Source organism: Mus caroli, chromosome 1 (genome assembly GCF_900094665.2).
Source record: "Mus caroli chromosome 1, CAROLI_EIJ_v1.1, whole genome shotgun sequence".
NCBI lineage: Eukaryota > Metazoa > Chordata > Mammalia > Rodentia > Muridae > Mus > Mus caroli.
The window spans coordinates 24,000,971-24,010,157 of record NC_034570.1 but is presented as its reverse complement, the minus strand read 5'-3'; the positions used below and the strand labels follow the sequence as shown (position 1 = coordinate 24,010,157).

The window sequence follows — 9,187 nt, the reverse complement described above, 5'->3', positions numbered from 1 at the left end:
ATTTCTGAGTTCGAGGCCAGCCTGGTCTACAAAGTGAGTGCCAGGACAGCCAGGGCTACACAGAGAAACCCTGTCTCGAAAAACCAAAAAATAAATAAATAAATAAATAAATAAATAAATAAATAAATGTAGCATAGTCATATATATGGTGTATTGGTTTGCCTTAGTTATGGTGTCTTTTCACAGTAATGGAAACCTAACTGAGACAGATGACTAGGAATGAGAGTATATTTTTATTGTTCCCCATTCCTTAAGGCATTCCAGATAAATTTATTCAATTGAGTCATCCCTGCTTTGAAACTATTACCTCTGTGTCCACATCTTAAGCAAGGATTCATAGGTACATTGTACTGTCTTTCAAACTGCACCAGGCATGCTGGTCCCTGTCACACAAAGTATATTGGCCACAGTAGTGATTTTGTTCCTCACCTGTGCCCTGCTGTAGTCTGTTTTCAATTCTCCATTGCATAGCCATTTGCTTGTATGCTGTGATTCCTTTTGCTATTTCATTACTGCCTTGCAATCCCATTCTTAATTTCAATGTCAATATTTCTTTTTTGCATACACACAAGTTCATGCACACACACACACACACACACACAAACACACATACATGATTATAGGAAATAGGAGATGGAAATAGATTTTTACTTTCATTTGTAATTTTACTTTGCACTTCATGAAATTATTATATATGTATCTATTCATGTATTCTTTGTAACCTTCACTTTATGTATGTAAAATATGTATTACATGTATACATACACATGTGTGTGTGCATGTGTGTGTGTGTTTATGTCAGTATATGTATCTGTATGTCTTTGATTCTTTCTTCCCCTCTTATTCTTTTTTGTCTTTCTTCTGGCCTTCTCTCTGAGTCTTCGTCTTCTATATTGTCCACTATTTTAATCACAAAGGGCATTTCAACTATGTCTATCATTAGCAGCTGATAGATTGAGTCATGAATATCATAATTCTAAAGCCTTAAGAGGTTCCAAATAATTTTCAAGTGTCAGATCAAATATATTATGTCCTAAAATTTTATTTCATGAAATTTGGGGTTCCTTCTCATTCATCATGCAAGTCTCCACCATTAAGGTTTGCTTGTGTTATTACATATCGATTCATTATTTATTAAGAAAGTGTTTTGTCATGAATCCTTACATAGTTTGGTACTTGGAGTGTGATTTAGGTTGCCTTCAAACTCACAGCCATCCTCCTGCCTGACTCTTACAAGCACTGGATTACACCCCTCTGCCACCATTTCCAGCTGAGAGCATTTACTTTTCTATGTGTATGCCCTGTGGAGTTCTGGGTCATTGTAAGTTTTGTCAGTTGCCTAAATGTTTGTCTTATAGATATGCATTTATAAAAGTGCTATTTCATTTGAATGCTTCAAAAACAAAGCTTGTGATTCATGCCTAGAGAATGAAAATGCATTCACCCAATAAGCACAAACACACACTTAGGTATATTCTGAATAACTTTCTGAATCATCCTCTGTCTGCAGGCACCAGAGACTGCTCTTGCGTGGTCATTTCCTGCTTAGACTTCGCTAATCAAACCACAATTATTTCTCAGGAAGAATCTGATGTTAGTCATTACTTTGGCTGCATCCTGTAATCCTTTCATAGCTGTCCTCACTATTTATGCCATAGATTGCTAGAACAGCCTGCCCTAATAAGTTTCTCAACCATGTTCTGCTGGTTAATCAATGTGGACACAATGGTTTCATAAACAAACAAGCAAAATTAATATTCGATGGTTTTATTGTTACCACCTAATCAAGTAGTTTTTTTTTTGTCAGTAGTATTTCAAATCACTTTCAGTGTTTTAAATTATTTGTAAAGTGTTGTAATATGGGAAAATATATTGTGTTACTTATGTAAATGTATAAATGTTTTCTATCCATTAAAACATACTCAGATTTTGTTAACCTAAAGAAGATCTATTTCAGATTAAGTTTTGTCATTAGTTTGGATTAGCACCTCACCCATTATTCTATGTTCCATAATGCCTTCGTTATTAGCTTATAAGTCAATATTTACTTTCATATATGAAAAACACATAATAATTTTTCACCGATGCCCAGAAAATTATGTATGTATGTATGCATGTATGTATGTATGTATCTATCTTCCTTAATATAGAGGAAACTAAAAAGTGTAAAGTCATTGTCTAAACTATATCTTACAAATATATTTGCAAATATACTATTTATATTTCAAAGCAAAGAAACACTTTCTCCTAAGATATAATTATATACCTCAATTCCATGTTAGGTTATATATAAATGCTATGTTACTAATAATTGTGTGTGTGTAAAAATAACTTTAGATACTTTTACATGTGCATATAATGGATTTCAATCTTATACAACCTAATATCTTCATTTATCTCCCCACTAAATCTTTTCTCTTCCCAACACCCTTCCTATAGTTGTAACTTTTTTTTTTTTTTTTTTTTTTTTTTTTTTTTTTTTTTTTTGAACCACTTTTTTTATATAGGGCTGTTTTCAAGAACATAGCTGGGTTTATTTCCTGGCACATCAGCTGTATAGCAGTGGTCACAACATAGGAGACAATGACTCAACCACAATGGGAAATAATTAAGAAATCCATAACAAGAGATGTGATCATCTGAGTCCCTCATATAAAATCATTTCTTTAGTAATTTAATGTTATAAGAAAAAACATATATCTTACAACTATAAATAAAACATACTGAAGTGGGCTACTTACATGCTGAAATTTCTCTTTAGCTGTTTATGCTCTCACATGCGTTTAATCAGCACCCAAGAGGCTGAGGCAGGGAGATATACATAATGTTAAGGGATGAAAACAGCTTTAACTCCATAGTGAGTTACATTTAACAGATATCCTGAATATCAGTGATATTATGATCCAGAACAGAAGCAAAATTACAGTTACAAAGTAGCAACAGCAAAAATAATGTTATGGTTGGGGGTCATCAGTCGATGAGGAACTATATTATAGGACCACAGCATTATGAAGTTAACAGCCACTTTTGTGGATAATGGTATTACATTGAAGGTTAGTGGTCTGTAGAAGTTCTACCTGCTCTTTTTGCATATAAACTTTGATGTACAGTGATGAAGTGGGTCCTGAAAATGGTTCTGACTAAATGGTACCTAAGATGAATCTGAAAATGAGCATGAACTGCAGGCACAGCAAACAAGAGTGCATCACAGTCACAAAGCAATATGTTGCAGATGGTGCATCCTCTATCAAGCTCCAGCAGACTCCCCTGATGCTAATAATGAACATCAATACGCCAGCCTGGCATCCTGTGTTGTAGTTTCACCCAGATAAACTTACCCTCCCCGGATGTATATAATAACAAATCATCTAGAAACCTGTTTCTCTCCCTTCAATTCTATCACGTATTTTCCTCACTTACACAACTATAATTACATAATATTTTGTGTGTTCATTCTTATCAAGCCTATTTCCTGAATCTACACTGCAGGTATAGTTTACTCTTAACATACCATAATCTTGATATTGAAAGCCAGGATGACTTGTCACCTTTTTATGATGATAATCATCTATCTCAATCAGTTTATAAATTTCTGACTTGTTACTATTATGCTTCCTATTAGAAAAGCTTCATTAGTTTCCCTTTTTTCCCTTTCTTTCTTTCTTTTTTTTTTTTTTAGATATTTTGTTTATTCCATAAAATAGGTCAAGAGCAGAAAATGAAAACCTGCTTGACTTCACAATCCAACTTCTAGTTCTCTTCACATTTATCCTCGTTATATGTCTATCTTTCCCTTCTTTCTGGTTGCTTCACTATGTTGTTGTCTATCTTAGAAAGTAGGCAAAGATAGATAAACTCTTCTATAAGTTTTCCTTTTTAAAATATATTTTAAAAGTTCAAACAAGAAAACAATGGTAGTATATTTTAACTCTAACCATATTTTGAGAATTTTCATGGTGACCTGAAGCTCAGGATACTTTGTAATTGTTTCTTGGATTTTATCATTTTATATAATAGTATAAACTACTTAAATGCCTTTTGAAAACCATGAGTCTTGATATTAAATTATTTAGAAGTCATGGAGCCATACCCATGGATAACTTGGGAACTTTCCACATAAATGTTTTCTTGGATCTCATACTGTAAATTGGGGGAAAAAGTATAATGTTATGATATCAAGACCAGAAATCTTAGTAATTTCTATGCATTTCTTTATGAATTCATCAGTGTGAAATGCTATAAACTCTCCTGTAAGGCTGCATGTAATTCTTTGATTCCCCAAGTCTGCATTCAATTTTGCTTGTTTTTCCAGAAACACTAGTACCATATTTAGAGTACATTTTGTGCTCTCTCTCTCGTGCTGTGTTCTTTAATAATAAGAAATGAGTCTAGTAGATGCTTTTGATGGATGTTAATTCTATCCAGGAGACACGGTTAACCTTTATTTCACTGTGAACCTATGGAATACTTGAGAACTAATATCGACTAATAGCTGAAAATGACTTGTTCCACAAAATAAAAATAGAATGGTGTGTTAATCTTTTTTGAAATGTAAGTTTGTAAAATTGCAGATGCTTCACAATATGAACATGTGGTTAAATGTCAAGTGTGAGACTTTTTTTTTCCCTTTCTTGACCAATTAGTAACCACATGCCAATGTTGAAGCAAACAGCACAGAATAAAATGGAGCTTTCAAACTTCAATGTATAGAAATAACAAACCATGTAATCACTTTGAAAAGCTGTTAATTAAACACCAACACCTGTTTATGTGCTGGCTTTGTGTTGTTTTTTGTTCCATAGGGGTATATATAATCTTGATATGAAGGAAAAATAATAGCTCTGTTGTTACACCATAAGTGAAAAAAACATGACAGAAACTTCTTCATACCAATTGGTCTGAGTCAGTAGCTGTGTGGGTGCATCATTTTGGTGTCAAAATAGATGTACTACGAAGTATTTAATTACATCTTTCTTATGGAAATTGGGTATTAAAACAATCTTGCTAGTGTTTTGTTTATTTCCATTCCTTTGAAAAGGTGAAATTAACTAGAAAGTCTCTAATTTAAAAAGATTCATACACAATTATTTCTACTAATTTAAAATAACAAAAGCACTACTACAGTTTGCAAAGCTCTTAAAACTAGTGTTTTACCTTAAATACACTAAGTATTTTAATTCTGTCAATGTATAGTATGGAGTAGAAGAGAAACACCGTACATATGAAATCTATACAATAAAATAGAGTATAAGTTAAAATACATGTTCTCAGGATATTTTCCTACTAAATTTGGATATTTTTGCTAATAATCACTGTTGAGTCACATAATTCATCAGAGTCCATATATATTAAATCTATGCTATGCAAAATAATTTGCTTATCATTAACATATTCATTAAGGTTCTAACATGCATCAGATACATAGAGGTAATAGAAAATATTCAACATTTCTGGCATTATTATTTCACGTTTATGCCTAGAAAAACTGATAAAGGCAAAACATCAATCATGAAGTGATGTCCATATTTAGTCCATTAGCTGGTCACCATGTAGCTAAGGGGTCAAACACTGGCTGTGATGGTCTCATTGCACATGAAGATGTGGCACAGATTAACTGCAGAGACACTGTAGGCAAATACCAAATACAATAACTGTATATCTGACAATTTTGTCAAGGACAATACTCTTTTATACCCTGATATTTTCTCTATGTTGCCTTTGTTCCACTCAGAAAATCAGAACATTTAAATCAAAAGCTATCAGAAAACACTAAGTCGTTTTATAATGGCAGCAGTGAAGATCAAGAGCTGTCCAAAGATGGACATGATTTGATTGAAAAATTTGACCAACTATATAGGATGTATGTAATGGGCACCCATCCAACGAGAGACTACTGAGTAATGTTTGCCATTTAGAAATATTGTCCTGATTATTTCTCTATTGCTTTGGTAAGATACCAGGACTTATGAAAATTATAGAAGGATGTATTTATTTGATGTTTACAGGTTATAGAGGGTTAGATTTCATGAGGGTAGAGTAGAAGTAGCAGGAGGTATACAGGTAAAGCAGCAGCCTAGAGAGCCCACATCTTCAACAGCACGCAGGAAACAGGATCTACCTTAAAATATCTAGAGTCTATTGAAATCCAAAGCCTACCTCCTGAATCTCCTCTAACAACAACACAATCCTCTAATCCCCCTCATCCATACTCCAACTCCTAGGAACCAAGCACTCAAACATATAGGAGACTGTGGGCATCATTCACATTTAAATTGGCACAGCTCAACAACAAAATGCTGTCCTACTCTCTCTTTTAGAACTTTGGGATCTTTGTTAAAAGTACATGAGCTCAATCAGATGCCTACTATTTAGGGTTTTATGAATGGCGGCATTCAACCAGAGTGTGAACCACAGAGAAAAATAATATCCATTCTATCTCTGCAGAATAATAAATGATTCAAAGATCAGTGACATTCAGCCTCTATTCGAAACAAATGGCAGTCTTTGAACCAATAGGACACTAAGAAGAAGATTCAAGTTTCAACACCAGGCAAGCAAGAGTACAATTTTCTTTAAAAATTACCGTACAGTAACTTAATGTGAATAATTATTTTCGTGTTGCCACCTATTAATATGCTTTCCAAACATATTTTACGTGAGAAGGAAATTGCTGCAAAATGACAGTAAAGTAGGTTTTATGAGTTAACATGGAAAAATATTTAAAATTATCACACTGAAGTCTGCACTGTTGATTTAGTTCACCCAATGATTTAATTTTCTCTATTTCTGGTGAACCTCGAGGTTTTTTCATAGCTTTATTGAGCATTGTTAAAAATTTCCAAGTAAGACATAAATATTTTTGCTAATTTGTTTATTTCAATGCTTTCAATTTGTAAGTTTTGACCACAAATTGAATATAAACTAAAATGAAAATATGGTAAGGGCAATATTATTTTTTTAGTCTTCTATGCATTTTTCCAGTGTGAATAATTCTCATGAAAATAAGAGCAATTAAAAAACTTGAGCTTAGAAATACTTTAATAAAACATTTTAAAAAGCATAATCTAATGTCTATAATATATTTTAGTTTAAATCTAAAAATAAAATAAATGAACAATGTATATGATGTGTATATTGATTTACATAAGTAACAATTTGTCAATGGAGACATTCAAGTAGTACACTGTTCATAGAAAAATATTTTTATCTTTGATGCAGGTGAAATATTCATATGACAAATTTTAAATAATGCAATAATACAGTAAAAATCAATAATATATTGAAATCTTCCTAGAGTAAGTAAAGAACATGATCAAAATGTATTATATAAAAATATTAAAGTAAATTATTGAAAGAAAATTTATATTAAAATTAAAATATTAATTTTAGTTATAAGATGAAAATTATTCTTAAATAAATATTTTTCTATATACTGCAGTCCATTTAGAGGCCAATTAAGACTTTAATGAAGTAAACGTCAGCAACAGTGAATTTAAAGACATGAACATGAAAACAAAGAAAAGGAAAAATGTGTAGCGTTGGTATTAAAAAATTGAAAAAGAAAACAATTTGGTAATTATTACTTCACATAGTGTCTGTGATAGTTAAGGCAATATAAATTACAAATTTTCACAACCACTTACAATGTTCCTCTTTAAGACTGTCATAGAAATCAATGAAATTATCCTACATTCACTGAGTTCAAATAATAATTACTATGTGGTACTTTCTAGATATTTCAACATGTGTTATGAGTATTTTTAAGGCTGGAATTTAGAAAATGTGTTAAGTTTCTATAGAAGCAATCTTGAAGATATAATAGTTATTTTACTGATGTGTGTTTTTATTGATATATATATATGTATATATATATATCAAAATATGTTAAGGTTTGTTATAAGCAAGTTGAATATTGTTTCTCTTTTTAAAAGTACAGCATTATATGAATAGAGAAACATTTTTAAAAATCAAATCATGAATGTCATTTGCTATCACTTTGTGAAAGAATAAATAGCTTTGATACTAAGCAATCTGCAAGTTGGAAGTAAAACCCGTGAATCCTACAATTAGCAGTATTGTCCAGAAATTAGATTAATTTGTGACATTGGGCAAAATTAGTTGTTTTTTAGTGTTTGAGTTTTGAAAATTGTTAAATGAAGGGGAAACATGGAGGAATATATAAAATTGAAATATTTCAGTTAACACAATGCTGAAATTGACAAATTCTGGAAAATGTAGTAATACAGTAAAAAAAAAAATTAATAGAAGCCATAAAGTTGAAGGACTATAGGGAAATGACTATGGAAGGATTTGGAGGGAGGAAAAGAAAGAGAGATATTATTTAATTATATTAAAATTCCCAAAATATCATTTCCCCAGCTCTACCTCTTATCACCTCATCAAACTCCTTCCTGCTCCATTCTCTCATGGAGTATTTGAGAAGACTGAAACACCCCCTATCCATCTTAAGTCACAATCATTATGTTTTGCTTTACCTAGCTATCCTGATAAGAGACTAAGTACATCCCACTTCACAACTAGGCACCTGTATGGACCACACCGGGGTTTTCTCTATATGACCATCATAGTAAAAGAATCAAAATAGGCCAGCCCAACTCCATACCCACTCAGAAACAATCATTTTTCGAGGGTCCATGCAGAGACACACTGAAGTTCAGGGGCATGACCAATCTCTTTCTCAACGCTATGTGTGGATGTTGACAGTGTGTGCTAGAAGAGTTCTTTTTAAACTATCCTCCCTAACACTGGGATGGTTTCTGCATGTTCCCCTATAGACTGCTCCTTTTGAGATCAGTTAATCCTCTATTGTTGTTCAGCCAAATACAGCAAACATTCGAATTTTCAGGGCTGCTGAAGCTTCTTTGTTAGAGAGCTAACACAGTCCATCTTATCAGAAATAATCTGTGTTCACATGTCCCTGTTTCTTCATTCCATCGCCTCCCTGCTCATGGTAATCTTTAGTTCTATGAAAAATGCCACAGCGCTGAGCAATCTGAATAGCAGCTGCTTATTCGCTGGAAATTTTAAAGCCAGGAAAGCACAGAATGGTGTATTACAAGTGCTTTAAAAAATCAGAGTTATAAAACCAAACGTTCTAAGAGAAAAACAGAGTTCAGAGACTCAAGATTTCTGTTCTAGTTTATTTTCCTGTTGCTGTGACAAAGCA

At 32.5% G+C, this 9,187-nt stretch overlaps 1 long non-coding RNA gene across 1 annotated transcript in view; it reads left to right on the top strand.

Annotated features, from left to right (window-relative positions):
* LOC110305467 overlaps positions 1 to 6,543 on the top strand; it is a 57,166-nt gene extending 50,623 nt beyond the window's left edge. Inside the window, exon 4 of the long non-coding RNA XR_002379162.1 lies at positions 6,445 to 6,543. This is a non-coding gene — a long non-coding RNA (uncharacterized LOC110305467). The remainder of the gene's footprint in view (positions 1 to 6,444) is intronic.
* Positions 6,544 to 9,187: the final 2,644 nt, after the last annotated feature.